The sequence below is a fragment of the Pristiophorus japonicus genome, chromosome 5, assembly GCF_044704955.1.
Source record: "Pristiophorus japonicus isolate sPriJap1 chromosome 5, sPriJap1.hap1, whole genome shotgun sequence".
Taxonomy (NCBI): domain Eukaryota; kingdom Metazoa; phylum Chordata; class Chondrichthyes; family Pristiophoridae; genus Pristiophorus; species Pristiophorus japonicus.
In genome coordinates, this window is record NC_091981.1 from 294,700,474 (window position 1) to 294,719,929 (window position 19,456).

At 45.2% G+C, this 19,456-nt stretch overlaps 1 protein-coding gene across 19 annotated transcripts in view; it reads right to left on the reverse strand.

The window, feature by feature from the left end:
• LOC139264761 (uncharacterized) overlaps positions 1–19,456 on the reverse strand; it is a 460,034-nt gene that overhangs the window by 433,252 nt on the left and 7,326 nt on the right. For all 19 annotated transcript variants that reach the window (XM_070881860.1, XM_070881862.1, XM_070881861.1 and 16 more), the window contains exon 2: positions 14,566–14,708. The gene's annotated coding sequence lies outside the window, so the exon portion shown is untranslated. The remainder of the gene's footprint in view (positions 1–14,565; positions 14,709–19,456) is intronic.

Here is a 19,456-nt window from a genome sequence, read left to right on the forward strand (position 1 = left end):
CTGGAGGTGTGGGGGTGGGCACTCATCAAGGGGATGTCGATTTCAGCAGGCTGTTTGCAGAAATTGTGAATATACAGGGCATTTGGCCTGCATGTGCAAAAAAACGGCAGCTCGGCTGGTATATGAATCGGATGGGTCGGAAAGCGGACCAGAAGATGGTGGGGACAGTACCCGGGACACCGATGTACAGCGGGTCAACACAATCAATGGCCGCTGCTCCTACAACAGGACGCCTCCTATAATGATGAGGGTCCTACTCAACGGGATATCTGTCAACATGGAGCTGGATACGGGAGCAAGTCAATCTCTCATGGGCGCTCAACAATTTGAACAACTGTGGCCGCATAAAAGAGACAGACCAAAACTCACAAGGGTCGACACCACACTAAGGACCTATACCAAAGAAATCGTACCAGTCCTCGGCAGCACCATGTTCTCTGTCACACACAAAGGAACAGTGAACTGACTTCCCTGTGGATTGTCCCCGGAGACCCCCCAGCACTGCTGGGGAGAAGCTGGCTGGCAAAACTAAACTGGAAATGGGATGATGTCCATGTCCATAGGATACAGTTATATATAATAATGTAAGATACATGACAGCAACTAAATTAAACATTGGTCTCTTAGAGGATAAGACTGGGGAATTAATAGTGGGAAACGGGGAAATGGTAGACTTTGAACAAGGTTAGTAAAGACAAACGTAGGTCCCCTGCAGTCAGAATCAGGGGAAGTCATAACGGGGAACAAAGAAATGGCTGACCAATTGAACAAGTACTTTGGTTCGGTATTCACGAAGGAGGACACGAACAACCTTCCGTTATAAAAGGGGTCGGGGGGTCTAGTAAGGAGGAGGAACTGAGGGAAATCCTTATTAGCCGGGAAATTGTGTTGGGGAAATTGATGGGATTGAAGGCCGATAAATCCCCAGGGCCTGATGGACTGCATCCCAGAGTACTTAAGGAGTTGGCCTTGGAAATAGTGGATGCGTTGACAGTCATTTTCCAACATTCCATTGACTCTGGATCAGTTCCTATGGAGTGGAGGGTAGCCAATGTAACCCCACTTTTTAAAAAAGGAGGGAGAGAGAAAACAGGGAATTATAGACCGGTCAGCCTGACATCGGTAGTGGGTAAAATGATGGAATCAATTATTAAGGATGTCATAGCAGTGCATTTGGAAAGAGGTGACATGATAGGTCCAAGTCAGCATGGATTTGTGAAAGGGAAATCATGCTTGACAAATCTTCTGGAATTTTTTGAGGATGTTTCCAGTAGAGTGGATAAGGGAGAACCAGTTGATGTGATATATTTGGACTTTCAGAAGGCGTTCGACAAGGTCCCACACAAGAGATTGATGTGCAAAGTTAGAGCACGTGGGATTGGGGGTAGTGTACTGACATGGATTGAGAACTGCTTGTCAGACAGGAAGCAAAGAGTAGGAGTAAATGGGTACTTTTCAGAATGGCAGGCAGTGACAAGCGGGGTACCGCAAGGTTCTGTGCTGGGGCCCCAGCTGTTTGCACTGTACATTAATGATTTAGATGAGGGGATTAAATGTAGTATCTCCAAATTTGCGGATGACACTAAGTTGGGTGGCAGTGTGAGCTGCGAGGAGGATGCTGTGAGGCTGCAGAGCGACTTGGATAGGTTAGGTGAGTGGGCAAATGCATGGCAGATGAAGTATAATGTGGATAAATGTGAGGTTATCCACTTTGGTGGTAAAAACAGAGAGACAGACTATTATCTGAATGGTGACAGATTAGGAAAAGGGGAGGTGCAAAGAGACCTGGGTGTCATGGTACATCAGTCATTGAAGGTTGGCATGCAGGTGCAGTAGGCGGTTAAGAAAGCAAATGGCATGTTGGCCTTCATAGCAAGGGGATTTGAGTACAGGGGCAGGGAGGTGTTGCTACAGTTGTACAGGGCATTGGTGAGGCCACACCTGGAGTATTGTGTACAGTTTTGGTCTCCTAACCTGAGGAAGGACATTCTTGCTATTGAGGGAGTGCAGCGAAGGTTCACCAGACTGATTCCCGGGATGGCGGGACTGACCTATCAAGAAAGACTGGATCAACTGGGCTTGTATTCACTGGAGTTCAGAAGAATGAGAGGGGACCTCATAGAAACATTTAAAATTCTGACGGGGTTAGACAGGTTAGATGCAGGAAGAATGTTCCCAATGTTGGGGAAGTCCAGAACCAGAGGTCACAGTCTAAGGATAAGGGGTAAGCCATTTAGGACCGAGATGCGGAGGAACTTCTTCACCCAGAGAGTGGTGAACCTGTGGAATTCTCTACCACAGAAAGTTGTTGAGGCCAATTCACTAAATATATTCAAAAAGGAGTTAGATGAGGTCCTTACTACTAGGGGGATCAAGGGGTATGGCGAGAAACCAGGAATGGGGTACTGAAGTTGAATGTTCAGCCATGAACTCATTGAATGGCGGTGCAGGCTAGAAGGGCCGAATGGCCTACTCCTGCATCTATTTTCTATGTTTCTATGTTTCTATGTTTCTATGTCATGTCATTAGAGGAACGGACCTCCTGCTCAACAGTTATAAAGCGATTTGAACATCTCTTTCAGCCAGGTCAAAGGGGCCAAAGTCAAAATCTACATCACACAGGATGCTAGACCGGTCCATCACAAGGCCAGCGACCCCACGTTATCTTTAGTAAAAAGATGTGTCCTAACCGGTGACTGGGCAGAGGCTCGTGATGCTTGCCCCGAGGAATTAAAACCCTTTCACAGGCGCATGCATGAGCTATCACCACAAGCAGACTGGCTGATGTGGGGCAGCCGAGTAGTCATGCCTCTGCGAGGCAGAGAGGCATTTGTCCGGGAGCTCCACCGCGAGCACCCGGGGATCGTTCTCATGAAGGCCATAGCCAGATCCCACGTCTGGTGGCCTGGTATTGACGCGGACTTGGAGCTCTGCGTCCGAAGGTGCACCATGTGTGCCCAACTCAGCAATACCCCCAGGGAAGCTCCACTGAGCCCCTGGCCCTGGCCTACCAAACCGTGGTCGCGGGTGCACGTAGACTATGCGGGCCCATTCATGGGCAAAATGTTCCTCGTAGTTGTAGATGCATTCTCAAAGTGGATCGAATGCACCATTTTAAACTCGAGCACAACCTCCACCACTGTGGAGAGCCTTGCAACCATGTTTGCAACACACGAAATCCCTGACATATTGGTCAGTGACAATGGTCCATGCTTCACCAGCGCAGAATTCCAAGACTTTATAATTGACCACGGCATAAATCACGTCAAGATGGCACCGTTCAAGCCGGCCTCCAACGGCCAGGCGGAGAGAGCACTGCAAATCATTAAACAAGGCATGCTTAAAATCCAAGGTCCCACGCTGCAGGGTCGCCTGTCGCGACTGCTGCTGGCATACAGATCTCGTCCGCACTCACTAACTGGGATCGCCCCCGCGCAACTGTTGATGAAAAGGACTTTCAAAACAAGGCTCTTATTAATCCTCCCAGGCATGCACGAAATCGTTGAGGCAAAGTGCCGTAAGCTGACTGAGTACCATTACAGAAATTCGAGGGGGAGATGGTTTGAAATGGGGGACAAAGTTTTTGTACTAAACTATGGCAGGGGTCCCAAATGGCTTGCAGGGACAGTAACGGGCAAGGAAGGAAACAGGCTACTGGTAGTACAAATGGACAATGGCAAAACCTGCCGGAGGCATGTAGACCAAGTCAAAAGCAGATTTACCAACAATACTGCGGAACCAGAGGCAGACTACAATGTGGAACTCGCACCACACCTGGTGGACAGACAGAGGGAACAACCTGAGGAAAGGGCAATCCTAACAGACAGCCCAAGCGAGATACCAGCAACCACACCTAAAGAAAAACAGACACCAAGGCAAACAACTGAACCACAACTCAGAACCTCCACGCGAGAGCGTAGACCACCTGAGAGACTGAACCTATAAAGACAATAAGACCTTGGGGAGGGTGATGTCATGTATCTTACATTATTATATATAACTGTATCCTAATATGCTATACATGACTGTAATAAGATATGACCTGTAACCACCAGCATACCTTACCACCAGGGGTGCACTTGCAAGAGACAGGTATATAAGGGCAGGTCTCAGGCAAGTGCAGCATTCCAGAGCTGTGAAATAAAGGTGCAGGTCCAGAGTGACCTTGACTTCACTACATGCCTCGTGTGAATCTGTACTGAGGGGACAGGACTTCACAGCTACCCTCTTCTTTTTTATATACCTGTAGAAGCTCTTACTGTCTATTTTTATATTTCTTGCTAGTTTACTCTCGTAAGCTATCTTCTCTCTCTTTATCATTTTTTTAGTCGTTCCTTGCTGGCTTCTTTAAATTTCCCAATCCTCTGTCCTTCCACTATTCTTCGCAACATTGTATGCCTTTGCTTTCAATTTGATACCATCCTTTACTTCCTTAGTTAGCCACGGATGGTTAATTCTTTCTCATTAGAATATATCCTAGCTGTTATGAACTATCTCCTTAAATTTTTGCCACTGCTTTTCTACCGTCTTACCCTTTAATCTATTTTCCCAGTCAACTTTAGCCAACTCTGCCTTCATGCCTTTGTAATTGCCTTTATTTAAGCTTAGGACACTATTTTTGAGACCTAGCTTCCTCACCCTTAAAATGAATTTGAACTTCTACCATGCTATGATCACTGTTCCCATGAGTATCCTTCACGATGAGAACATTAATTAATCCAGACTCATTACACATTAACAAATCCATGCTGGCTTTCCTTAATTAATCTACACTTGTCCTAGTGACTGTTAATTTTGTCCCGGATTATCGATTCTAAAAGTTTACCATTACTGAGGTGAAACTCAGTGGCATGTAGCTGTTTGGTTTATCCTTACATGCTTATTTTGAACAAGGGTTTAACATTTGCAATTCTTCTGTACACTAGCACCTCCGATATCAAAGGGGGACTGGAAGATTATGGCCAGAACCTTCGCAATTTCCACTTTTACTTACTTCGTCATCCTAGGATGCATCCCATCCGGTCCTGGTTACTTAGTTACAACCAAAGGTTTAATCAGGAGGGGGAAATAGAGTATGAGAGGAAGCTTGCTGGGAACATAAAAACTGACTGCAAAAGCTTCTATAAATATGTGAAGAAAAAAAGATTAATGAAGACAAACGTTGGTCCCCTGCAGTCAGAATCAGGTGAATTTATAATGGAGAACAAAGAAATGGTAGACCAATTGAACAAATACTTTTGTTCTGTCTCACGAAGGTAGACACAAATAACCTTCTGGAAATACTAGGGGTTCAGTGCTGGGACCCCAGCTATTTACAATATACATCAATGTTTCAGATGAAGGAATTGAGTGTAATATCTCCAAGTTTGCAGATGACACTAAGCTGGGTGGCGGTGTGAGCTGTGAGGAGGATGCTAAGAGGCTGCAGGGTGACTTGGACAGGTTAGGTGAGCGGGCAAATGCATGGCAGATACAGTATAATGTGGATAAATGTGAGGTTATCCACTTTGGTGGCAAAAACACAAAGGCAGATTATCTGAATGCCGACAGATTAGGAAAAGGGGAGGTGCAACGAGACCTGGGTGTCATGGTACATCAGTCATTGAAAGTTGACATGTAGGTACAGCAGGCGGTGAAGAAGGCAAATGGCATGTTGTCCTTCATAGCTAGGGAATTTGAATATAGGAGCAGGGAGGTCTTACTGCAGTTGTACAGGGCCTTGGTGAGGCCTCACCTGGAATATTGTGTTCAGTTTTGGTCTCCTTATCTGAGAAAGGACGTTCTTGCTATTGAGGGAGTGCAGCGAAGGTTCACCAGACTGATTCCCGCGATGGCAGGACTGACATACGAGGAGAGACTGGATCGACCGGGCCTGTATTCACTGAGAGGGGATCTCATAGAAACATATAAAATTCTGACAGGATTGGACAGGTTAGAATGTTCCTGATACTCGGGAAGTCCGGAATCATGGGTCACAGTCTACGATAAAGGGTAAACCATTTAAGACCGAGATGAGGCGAAACTTCTTCAATCAGAGAGTAGTTAACCTGTGGAATTCTCTACCACAGAAAGTTGTTGAGGCCAGTTCGTTAGATATATTCAAGAGGGAGTTAGATATGGCCCTTACGGCTAAAGGGATCAAGGGGTATGGCGAGAAAGCAGGAAAGGGGTACTGAGGTGAATGATCAGCCATGATCTTATTGAATGGTGGTGCAGGCTCGAAGGGCTGAATGACCTACTCCTGCAACTATTTTCTATGTTTCTAAGTTCTAGTATCTTCGTGTTTATCAATTTTTATCCCATCCAATATCTCAACTACTTCCTCTTTCACTATGACTTTGCATCAGTCTTTACCAAGAAAGAAAATGCTAATGTGAATGTTTAAAAATGTATAGAGACATTGAAGTTGAGAACGTGGGAATTGTATAGGGACAGTATAAGCTAACAAAGAATTCATGGAGGAATAGCCATGACATCTCAGACTCGAGACTGCGAAATGTTACAACACTAACATGTATTGAAACAAAACCCACAGCTTGCAGAAAAACCTCAAGATCTTATTAAATCCTGTTATTAACCTGAAACATTAACAGAAGGTCTTTGTTTAAAATCAGACCATACTTAGGTCGGCTTATGAGTGGACAAAGAGAAAGAGGGATCTAAGAGGATAGGCTGAACTAGGATGTCACTCTAGCCCTATCTTGTTATCTTTTGCCGAAAATGTATAACCATCATCCCTTTACAATGTAACTTTGTCCGTAGGAAGTGAGTGCGTTCGAACAGACTTGCATTCCTTCTGTCTGATAAAGTCCCCGATCGGGATTTGCTTTTTAAATAAAAGCTTGCTTTGTTTAAAGCACAAACGGTATTCGTTTCAGCAATTTTGCTGAACCAGATTGAGGTAAAAGAATCCAGGTGTCAGAAGTGAGATCTCAACGGACGACTGCCGAAAACTTGCGAATTAAGAGCCAGATTGGCCTTGGACGAGACGAGGGGAAAGTGGCCACTGGAGTGAGTATGATTTCAATACTGCTCCAGTTTCTCCCGGTTTCAAAAGTCTGAGGAAAGTTTAGCCACTCGCTGGTTCTCAGGTAGTGTCTGAACGAGATCCAGGACAATCTGGTGAATACCTTTCAAACTTAGAATAGGGATAGAGATAGGGAAATTGCGCGGTGACGCAAACCAAGCGGCGACTTGGAAAGATAGGTTATAGTTAGAGCTAGATAGGGATAGATGATCAATCATGGATCCAAAAATTAATAGGAAAGAAAAGAGACTCTTGTGAACGTCTGTTTAAATGAGAAATGCTTCTGTGATTTTTACTGTAAAATAAAAAGCCGGGGAGTTGTGGTTTGTTTTAGCTCCACCTACTTTTTCAAACAGAATGAAAGTTTTTTTTAACCCTTCGTAGTGTTGTCCTGTATGTGGGAAGTTTAAGAGTGTGAACCTTATTGAATTACGTATATTCGGAAGATAAGTTACGGAGCCAGGAAATGCACAAAGGATAGGTTTGTTGAGTAAAAAAAAAAGAAAAAATTACATGGTCCCAGTGGTTAAAAAAAAAAGGATTTAACATGCTCACTTACTTGTCGAAAGAAAACATTCAGAGAAGGCACAGCAAAACAACTGAGATGGATTCAAAAGGATTCAAAAAAATATATATTATATTAAATAACATGACCTTGAGGCTAGAACAATTGAGATAACGAAAAGCAGTCCACAGCCTACGTGCCAGACTTCTCTCTAGTTATGGAAAAGACAAAAAAAAAGGTAACGTACTAAATAGGTGCTGGAAAAAAAATGTTCTGAGATTTTAAATTATGAGAAAAATTCCACTGCAGTCTAAAAAAAAAATCACTCCTGTCCAGTTGGCAGAAAAACTCCATTAAATTAGGGCTTTCATTGACTGATTGGATTTAAACTGCGCAGTGACGCGAAAGGATAGGGAAATTTGGAGACTAAAAGAAATTAAATAAGGCTCATAAGAAATCAAATTTAGAAAATTAGGCTCACAGGGAATTAAGTAAGGCTTATGGGGAATTAAATAGAGGATAGGTGTTCAAGTCAGGTGTGACGTCAACCTCGTATATCACTTGGCCCGCCTAGGCACTGATTGAATTTAAATCACGCAGCAACTCGAAAGGTAGGGCTAGATAAGCGCGCGGCGGCGCGAACGCGTATCGACGCGGGACGAGCGGCGGCGCGAGCGTGCGGCCGAATGAACGTGGGCTGACGCGAACGCGCAGCAACGCGAACCGAAGGGTGATATCAAAGTCAGTGCTGGTTTCAGTAAGTCTGTTTATTTTAAGTGTTTCAAATCGCGCGGCGAAGCGAACCACAGGGCGACGCGGAAATCTGTGTTAGATTTAGTAAAGTTTGTTTATTTTAAGTGTTTCAAATCGTGCGGCGACACGAACCGCGGGGTGAAGCGGAAATCAGTGTTAGTTTTAGTAAAGTCTGTTTGTTTTAAGTTTGTTCAAATCGCACGACGACGTGAACGCGTAACGACACGGTAATACGAGGGACAGCGTGAAAATGGGTAATCAGTTGGATAAAACAACGGATGCGGATAGTCCGCTACAAAAGTTATGTGAGGAATTCCCTGAAAGAGCTGAAGACTTTAGAAAATTATCAGGAGCCCTGAACAAATTATTAGGAGATGACCAGTGGCCTCTAGGTAGCACTAGAAGCGTATAGGTAGCAAAAAAAGCACAGGGATTAATTTGGAGAAGGGGACAAGGAAAAGGGGACAAAAATGTAAATTGCAACATGGCGACACTATTGTCAAAAATTAAAAGATGCATCACTTCTGTCAAGTTGGCAAATAAATACTATTAAATTAGAACTCTCATTGACAGAGGGAACACATGTTAAAATTGTAGACGTCTTAAAAAAAGAATGTGCGCACGAGAAACTTACTAAGAGATCCTTTGGGACCTCTGAGAAAGGTATTGACTGACTACGTAGTCAAATGGCTGGCTTTGTGTTAACCGAGGTTGATGATGAAATTGATGAGTGGTCACTGACTCAGTGCCCAACGGCGCCTCCCGCACCCCCTGGCCCCTTGCTCCAGTCCTCTTCCCAACACCCTCCACCTTACATTCCGGCAAGAGGAGTTAAATATAACCCCATACCACCAAAGCAACAAACCCAAACTGACTCCTCATCCTCTGATAGCGATTCGGATCCCCAGTTCACAAGCAATATAGCCGAAAGGACCAGATCTCACACTCGAAAGGGCAGAAGTATATCTCGATTTCAGTTTATAATGCAGAATCAAGGGACCTGTGGACCTTGGTAAAGCAAACCTTGAGCCCAACTGAACACACCCGATTTACTCATGATGCATTGTTGGTTGCTCACCCTAACGATATCCAGGATCGCCTAAACGCTATCTTCAATTCTCTCACCACGACCTTTCAGAAGCCCATCAGTATGGCCACAGTATTAGAAACTAAACCCAAGCGTGAAGAAACTGCCGATTGAAATATACGGGAGTCAATCAGGAGATAATGCCTTCAGGGCAGGAGAGGATTCTCCTCAATTCTGCGCTATCCTACTTCAGTGCCTGCCCTATTCAGTTGCTCACGTTATCCGGACAAATAATTGGGCAGATAATAGTAAAGCCCAGATGGAAAGGGCGGTTAAATATTATTGGCAGGAAAAGAAAGGAGAGGGGGGAGGTGCGCCCCCAACCCGGGTCAAGACTGAATACGTGACTAGAAAGGAAGAGCCGCCTCGGTTAGAAGGACCAAAACCCGACCCAAGGGGATACCAGATGGAACCGCAGTATTGCGTGCAGGGTTGGGTGGATAAACAGGGATACGGTTATATCAAACACCCAAATGGCCCGGGCCCTGCTAATTACGGACTGCCCTACTGTCCCCGGCCTGGTATGGGAAGAGGTCGGGGCTGGGAAAGACGAGATGGATGCTTTATTTGTGGGCAAGAAGGACATTGGAATAGAAATTGTCCCTCCCGTCAGCACGAAAAAGGAAGAGGAGGAAGAGGAGGGGGATCTTACACTAACTTCTCCCAGAACAACCCCTTTGGCCAACCGTCCCCCGATTCGTATTGACTACGCAGCTTGATTGTGCAGGGACCCTCCCCGGATGACGAACCGATGATATTGTTAAAAATTCGGAATGAGTGGCAACCCTTCTTGATAGATACGGGAGCCTTCATGTCTTCTGTACAATCAAAGCTTAAACTCCCCGCCTTCACTGAAACACAGAGACTGTCAGGATTCCTGGGACAAGTCTCTACATTCCCAGTGTCAGAACCGGTTAAAATGGGTTACCAGGAAGAATCGGTGGAACATCGATTTGTTATCACAACCAATCTGGACTGTAACTTGATGGCTAGGGACCTTCTCTGCAAATTCCAGTTGCATTTGAAGTGTGGAGATGATGGGATTATTGTAAAACAGGGAACCCTTAAGCGGCAGTATACCACTAGAACCCCTCAGTGGTGGTCTCTGGACCTGCCGCAGGCACTCTATCACGTGACCCTAGCATACGATCCTAGTGGAAATGGGAAGACCTCTTCACTCCAGCAATCGATGTCCCCCATGCTCAGAGGCAGAGCAAAACCTCACCTTTGCTTGGGCCAGGCACCAGAGAACAGACCAGTGCAGCACCTGAGGCACAGACCATCCATCACGACTGCGTGGCAATGATCCGACTGGAACGATCTAAAAATACCTTCCCAGCTCCAGTGGCAGGACTCCTGGGGAAGAAGATCAAAGGATCAAGGCAGTCGACCTCGAGGACAGAGGCAAGATGGCGTTCCTGCTGCAGCGAGGGGCAGCGTGGTTGAAAAAAGAGCCCCACCACGCTAAAGATTTGGAAGTTATGGTGCGCCAGGCTATAGACAAGGCTGACCCTACCAGCCGGGATGTACAAATACCTGACTATGTGGATCCTCATGTGTGGGCAGAGGACCACTCCCAAGTGGGTTATACTCCCATTGATCCGATTGAGATCCCAGTGCAGGGCAATGTGGACTGGCCCTCTATCCGACAGAACCCACTGAAATCACAGGCAATCCTAAACTGACCTTTCGGCACTGTACTGCAATTAATCCGGCCTGTTTTCTTACTGAGCCACCCCAAGTTGAGGAAGAACCCAATCATGATTGTTTATCTTTAATTTAAGAGGCCACATCAGTCAGGGAAGATTTTGTTGATGTACCAATTGAAGATCCAGACTGTATTATGTATGTTGACGGAATTAATCCAGAAGGTACACGAATCTCAGGATACGCCATAGTAAACCAGGAGAATCAGGTCTTGGAATCTGCCGCTTTTGAAACTGCCTATTCTGCCCAACAAGCTGAACAATTCGCCCTCACCCGAGCCTGTATCTTGGCCAAAGATCTCAAAGTCAATATCTATACCGACTCTAGGTATGCCTTTGGGGTGGCCCATGATTTCGGACAATTATGGAAAAATAGGGGATTCCTAACCTCACAGGGGAATGAGATATCCCATAAACAGCTAGTATCTGATTTGTTGCAAGCCCTCATGTTCCCCAAACGCATTTCCATTGTCAAATGTACCGCCCACACTACCGGAAATTCTCTGGTTGATATAGGGAATCGTTGTGCTGACCAAGAGGCCAAACAGGCCTCTCGTGACCAACAGATGGTAGTGCCTAGAATGATGAGTCAGACTAAAAATCCTGCAAAGGATAAGTTAGCCTCGGAAAAACCAATGCCAACCATCCAAGATGTTATAAAAGCACAGGAGGACGCTCCTGAAAAAGATAAACTGTTGTGGAAATATTATGCATGTACTTATGACAATGTTTCTAAACTCTGGACCACTCCCGCGGAACAGACTTGCGTGTCTGACGAGTTGGCTCTATGGGTTATTGATTGTATGCATTTTGCTACTCATTGTGGAGCAAGAACCACGAGTGATACACTTTTGGCTACTTGGTGGCACCCTAGACTCCAGGTGCTCGCCCAGAACATCAATAGTCGTTGCCTGGTTTGCCAGCAACATAATCCAGGGAAGGGAGTCCCCTGTGATTGGGGTAAAACGCCCATACCTGAAGGTCCTTTTGAGACATTTCAGTTGGACTACATTGAGTTGCAAAAAGTTCAGTGTTAGTAATAGCAGATGGATTGAAGCCTACCCTACCATGGACAATAAGGCTCAAACTGTTGTTAAGGTGTTAATGAGGGAAATTGTTCCTAGATATGGTATCTCAGCTCGACTGATGACCACCTATGTTCTTTCTCTGACACAGGCTCTGCGACTAGCTCACAACCAGGTTCAAGATGCTCACCTCGACCTCCCAGTTTTACCCGAATTGTCCCTCGTGGCACCAGGGAAGTATGGACTCGGAAGGGATTAGAGCCACAATGGGAGGGGCCTTTTCAGGTGTTACTCACTACCCGCACTGCAGCCAAGGTTGAGGGGAAAAGTGCCTGGGTTCACCTGCAACACTGCAAGCTCACCACTCTCTAACAAACTTATTTTACTGGTTATTCTAACTCCTGTTTCTGTTCCAGACTTCCTCTTCTCCATAGCAGAACAAGGCCGTTGGCATCCTAATTTGAACGTGGACCAGTTTCAACTTTTACCCATAGTGATAGACAGCCAGCTACACCGACGGTGATCTGAGCAGAGAGACGGGAAAACTGAACTTTTTTAATCAGCAAAATAATTGGACTATTTATCTGAATCCTGAGCCATAAGATGAAACTGTCTGTATGCCACAGTCTGTATAATATTGTTGATATATGACAGTTTCGGCGCATGGGAGGGGAGACAGAGACGAGAGCTCCATGTAAACACCTTTTTGTACATGTCTTATTTTTATGCGCAAAATGGGAACTTTTCTAGATGTTGGGTGTGTTCACATTCCCTATACATTCCCTATAGATTCCAAAGGGGGAATTCCACTAACCCTAACTGAGACTGTCAGATGGATTCAGAGCCAAACTATCACGAGAGGAGGGGGGCCAATACAATACTGCTGAAGCTCTGGAGGGCATCACAGCTGAAATGGTAGCAATAAGGACCGTAGCATTACAAAACCGAATGGCCCTCAATTACCTGTTAGCTGAGAAAGGGGGAACGTGTGCCCTGATAGGATCTGAATGTTGCACTTACACTCCTGATAGTTCAGAAAACATAACCAATCTCGCTGATCACATAAGAAGGAAGGTGAAGAAGTTATCCACACCAGCAGAAGGATCTAGCTGGTTTGATTGTTGGTTGCCTTAACCTTTGTTGTAAAGTAATGATGGCAAGGTTAGCAAACCCTCTTGTGGTCAAGGGCTCCCGAGTTATGATCCAACGAACTAAAGAACTACTCGACACTAACAACAATATGATTCAGGAAATAGAGTGTGAACGGATGATTGCGATACTCCTAGAATGATCCTAAGTGTTATCATGGAATGATAAAAGGGGGCAATGTGAATGTTTAAAAATGTATAGAGACATTGAAGTTGAGAACGTGGGAATTGTATAGGGACAGTATAAGCTAACAAAGAATTCATGGAGGAATAGCCATGACATCTCAGACTCGAGACTGCGAAATGTTACAACACTAACATGTATTGAAACAAAACCCACAGCTTGCAGAAAAACCTCAAGGTCTTATTAAATCATGTTATTAACCTGAAACATTAACAGAAGGTCTTTGTTTAAAATCAGACCATACTTAGGTCGGCTTATGAGTGGACAAAGGGAAAGAGGGATCTAAGAGGATAGGCTGAACTAGGATGTCACTCTAGCCCTATCTTGTTATCTTTTGTCGAAAATGTATAACCATCATCCCTTTACAATGTAACTTTGTCCATAGGAAGTGAGTGCGTTCGAACAGACTTGCATTCCTTCTGTCTGATAAAGTCCCCGATCGGGATTTGCTTTTTAAATAAAAGCTTGCTTTGTTTAAAGCACAAACGGTATTTGTTTCAGTAATTTTGCTGAACCAGATTGAGGTAAAAGAATCCAGGAATCAACACTACCAAAGTACTAATTTAGTGCCTCAGCCATGCCCTCTGCATCCATGCATAGGTCTCCTTTTTCATCCCTAATCGGCTCCACTCCTCCTCTTACTACCCGTTTACTATTTATATGCCTATAGAAGACTTTTGGATTCCCTTTTATGTTGGCTGCCCATCTATTCTCATACTCTCTTTTTGCCCCTCTTATTTCCTTTTTCATTTCCTCTCTGAACTTTCGAGCCTGGTTCTTGTATTCTCAACCTGACATCTGATATACACCCCTTTTTTCTGTTTCATTTTACTCTCTATCTCTTTCATCATCCAGGAAGCCCTGGTTTTGGTTGCCCTCCCTTTCCCCCTCATGGGAATGTACTTCGACTGCACATGAACCATCTCCTCTTTAAAGGCAGCACATTATTTGATTACAGTTTTGCCTGCCAATCATTGATTCCAATTTACCCGCCAATCATTGATTCCAATTTACCCGGGCCAGATCTGTTCTCAACCCACTGAAATTGGTCCTCCTCCAATTAAGTTTTTTAATCTAGATTGATGATCTAATTGAATTGTGGATCAGGCTCGAAGGGCAAAATAGCCTACCTTTGTTTCAAAGGAAAAAGTCAAAATTCAATTCAATCAGCTTCAGTCCTGTATCAGTTGCTTCTCACAAAATACTCTGCAGTTGAATGTCTGATTTCCTTTGTAAATTCCACTGTTTTAAAGATTTTCACCAGCTCGGACGTCTGTGAAAATAAACAATGCAGGCAGTTTTGGGTAACGCAATAGCATTGACAAAGTCTGGTGTCATTGTGGATTCTAGCTTATTGTGCATCTTTCCTAATGGGATTAAGATCTATAGCCTAGTATTTCAGTGATGTTGGGTGATGGATAAATATTAGTCAGTACTCCCTTGCTCTTCTTCAAAATAGTGCCTTGAGACCTGACAGAGAAGACTTGGCCTCGATTTAATGCCTCAACCAAAAAACATCACTTTCACAGTGCAGCACTCTCTCAGTACTGCGCTGTCACCCTTGAATTTGTGCTCATGTCTCTGGAATGGGTCTTGAACCCACAGCCTAAAGACTGAGTTTTAAATTGGACCATTGGGAATTGTGAAACTGAATTCAAAATTTTGGTAATTAGTGGGATAGAACCAGGAAAACGGCCATGAAAGCTGCAAGAAAGTTGTAAAAATCCAACTGGTTGACTAATGTTCTTCAGGGGAAGGAACCTGCCACCCCTACATAGTCTAGGGTTGTCAACTCTGGTTGGACGTATTCCGGGAGGTTTCATTACAATGACCTCCCACTTCCAACTGCCCCACCCTCCACACTCCCGACACGTCCATCCTCTCAACACAGTACCTTCCCACATCGATTGGATGAGTCTTGACTGTCAGTCAAAAAGTGGTCAAAGAAACTGTTTTTTTATTAGTACTGTTAAGCTCATAATAAAGTAATGCAACTGAGTACTGTAGACAATGAGTAAGTGTGACCTTAGCTCCTTTATTCAAACTCCAGAGTGCTGGTACAGCACGGGAGGCCTGCTTATATACTGTGCTCCCAATGGATGCTGGGATCTGTTGGGACTCGAACAGGTGAGCCCTCTGGTGGCGGTAAGATACAGGTTGCCTAGGTATGCATAAATAACATCACTCCCTCCCAAAGGCAATAGTACTTATTTACAGGGTGAGACGATCTGGGGCTTTTCGTTCCCTTGTCGATCGTCTAAGTACAAATGCAGGTGTGGGTGAGTTGGTTGGTTCTTCGCTGGGCTGCTGGCAGCTGGCCTTGCTGGGCTGCTGGGGATGGTGAGTTCAGCTTCGTGGTCAACCGTGATGTTGGTTGCCACTTGTGTGTGTGTTGGAGGGTCAAAGTTGGTGGTGTCCTCTTCGGGTTGCTCGTGGCTGTTTGTGAATTGCAGTTTGGTTTGGTCCAAATGCTTTCTGCAAGTTAGTCCATTGGCAAGTTTGACCTGAAACACCCCACTCCCTTCTTTGGCTATGATGGTGCCAACAAGCCATTTGGGACCATGTCCATAGTTGAGTACAAATACAGGGTCATTGACTTCAATATCGCATGACAAGTTTGCTCGATCATGGTACATGCTTTGTTGATGCTGCCTGCCCTCGATGTGATCATGGAGATCGGGGTGGACAAGAGAGAGCCTTGTTTTGAGCGCCCTTTTCATGAGCAGCTCGGCTTGGGGAACCCCGGTGAGCGAGTGGGGTCTGGTGCGGTAGCCAAGCAGGGCTCGGGACAGGCGGGTCTGCAGGGAGCCTTCCGACACACGTTTCAAGCTTTGCTTGATGTTTTGGACTACCCATTCTGCCTGGCCATTGGATGCGGGCTTGAACGGGACAGGTGTGAATTCAGCACTGGTGAAGCACGGCCCATTGTCGCTGACAAGGACATCAGGCAGGCCGTGCGTGGCGAACATGGCTCATAGGCTTTCGATGGTGGCAATGGACGTGTTTACAGACATTATTACACATTCAATCCATTTTGAATTAGCAGCCACAACAACCAAAAACATTTTGCCTAAAAATGGGCCTGCAAAGTCAACGTGGATCCTAGACCACAGTTTGGAGGGCCATGACCACAAACTTAGTGGTGCTTCTCTAGATGCATTGCTCGGTTGAGAGCAAGTGTTGCATTGGCACACGCATGACTCTAAATCTGAGTCGATGCTGGGCCACTACACATGGGATCTGGCTTGAGCATTCATCATTACTATGCCTGGGTGAATATTGTGTCGGTCGCGTATGAACGTTTCCCTGCCTTTCTTAGGCAAAACCATGCGATTACCCCACAAAAGACAGTCCGCCTGTATGGACATTTCGTCTTTGTGCCGCTGGAACGGCTTGATCTCTTCTTCATGCATCTCCGCTGGGACGCTGGACCAGCTGCCATGGAGGACACAGTTTTGTTCTTTGTTGAAGCCGCCTGCTCTCTACCTGTTTGTGTAGATCAGGGTGGACTAACGAGAGCCTTGTCTTAAGTGCCCTTTTCATGAGCAGTTCAGCAGGTGGAATCCCAGTGAGCGAGTGGGGTCTCGTGTGGTAACTAAGCAGGACTCGGGATAGACGAGTCTGCAGTGAGCCTTCAGTTACCCTCTTCAAGCTCTGCTTGATTGTTTGCACTGCTCTCTCTGCCTGACCATTGGATGCTGGTTTGAACGGGGCAGATGTGACATATTTGATCCCATTGCGGGTCATGAACTCTTTGAAGGTGGCACTGCTGACACACGGCCCGTTGTCACTCACAAGGACATCAGGCAGGCCGTGCATGGCAAACATGGGACGTACTTGCTGACATTATCTCACATTCAATCCATTTGGAGCACGCATCTACAACCACTAGGAACATTTTTCCCAAGAACGGGCCTGCATAGTTGACATGGACCCTAGACCACGGTTTGGAGGGCCAAGACCATAAACTTAATGGCACCTCCCTGGGTGCATTGCTTAACTGTGAACATGTGTTACATTTGTGCACGCAGGACTCTAAGTCCGCATCGATACCGGGCCACCACACGTGGGATCTGGCTATTGCTTTCATCATTACAATGCCTGGGTGGGTACTGTAGAAATCACTAATGAAAGTGTCTGCCCTTTTTTGGTACCACTTACCCGATTACCCGACAGAAGGCAGTCTGCCTGTATAGACATTTCATCTTTGCGCTGCTGGTACGGCTTTATTTCTTCCTGCATTTCTAATGGGACTTATCATGGGTGACTTTAATCTACATATAGATTGGGCTAACCAAACTGGTAGCAATACGGTTGAGGAGGATTTCCTGCAATGTATATGGGATGGTTTTCGAGACCAATATGTCGAAGAACCAACTAGAGGGCTGGCCATCCTGGACTGGATGATGTGTAATGACAAAGATCTAATTAGCAATTTTGTTGTGCGAGGCCCCTTGGGGAAGAGCGACCATAATATGGTAGAATTATTTATTATGATGGAGAATGACACAGTTATTTCAGAGACTAGGGTCCTGAACTTAAGGAAAGGGAACTTCGACGGTATGAGGCGTGAATTGGCTAGAATAGACTGGCCAAGGATACTTAAAGGGTTGACGGTGGATAAGCAATGGCGAACATTTAAAAATCACATGGATGAACTTCAACAATTGTACATCGCTGTCTGGAGTAAAAATAAAACGGGGAAGGTGGCTCAACCGTGGCTAACAAGAGAAATTAAGGATAGTGTTAAATCCAAGGAAGAGGCATATAAATTGGCCAGAAAAAGCAGCAAACCTGAGGATCGGGAGAAATTTAGAATTCAGCAGAGGAGGACAAAGGATTTAATTAGGAGGGGGAAAATAGAGTATGAGAGGAAGCTTGTGGGAACACAAAAACTGTCTAAAAGAAATGGCAGACCAGCTGAACAAATACTTTGGTTCTGTCTTCACGAAGGAAGACACAAATAACCTTCCGGAAGTACTAGGGGACCGAGGGTGTAGAGAGAAGGAGGAACTGAAGGAAATTGTGTTAGGGAAATTGTGTTAGGGAAATTGATGGGATTAAAGGTCGATAAATCCCCGGGACCTGATAGTCTGCATTCCAGAGTACTTAAGGAATTGGCCCTAGAAATAGTGGATGCATTGGTGATCATTTTCCAACAGTCTATCGACTCTGGATCAGTTCCTATGGACTGGAGGGCAGCTAATATAACACCACTTTTTAAAAAAGGAGAGAGAGAGAAAACAGGTAATTATAGACCGGTTAGCCTGACATCGGTAGTGGGGAATATGTTGGAATCAATATTAAAGATGAAATAGCAGCGCATTTGGAAAGCAGTGACAGGATCGGTCCAAGTCAGCATGGATTTATGAAAGGGAAATCATGCTTGACAAATCTTCTAGAACTTTTTGAGGATGTAACTAGCAGAATGGACAAGGGAGAACCAAATGGATGTGGTATATTTGGACTTTCAAAAGGCCTTTGACAAGGTCCCACACAAGAGATTGGAGTGCAAAATTAAAGCACATGGTATTGGGGGTAATGTACTGACGTGGATAAAGAACTGGTTGGCAGACAGAAAGCAGAGTCGGGATAAACGGGTCCTTTTCAGAATGGCAGGCAGTGACTAGTGGAGTGCCACAGGGCTCAGTTCTGGGACCCCAGCTATTTACAATATACATCAATGATTTAGATGAAGGAATTGAGTGTAATATTTCCAAGTTTGCAGATGACACTAAGCTGGGTGGCGGTGTGAGCTGTGAGGAGGATGCTAAGAGGCTGCAGGGTAACTTGGACAGGTTAGCTGAGTGGGCAAATGCATGGCAGATGCAGTATAATGTGGATAAATGTGAGGTTATTCCCTTTGGTAGCAAAAACACAAAGACAGAATATTATCTGAATGGAGGCAGATTAGGAAAAGGGGAGGTGCAATGAGACCTGGGTGTCATGGTACATCAGTTGTTGAAAGCTGGCATGCAGGTACAGCAGGCGGTGAAGAAAGCAAATGGTATGTTGGCCTTC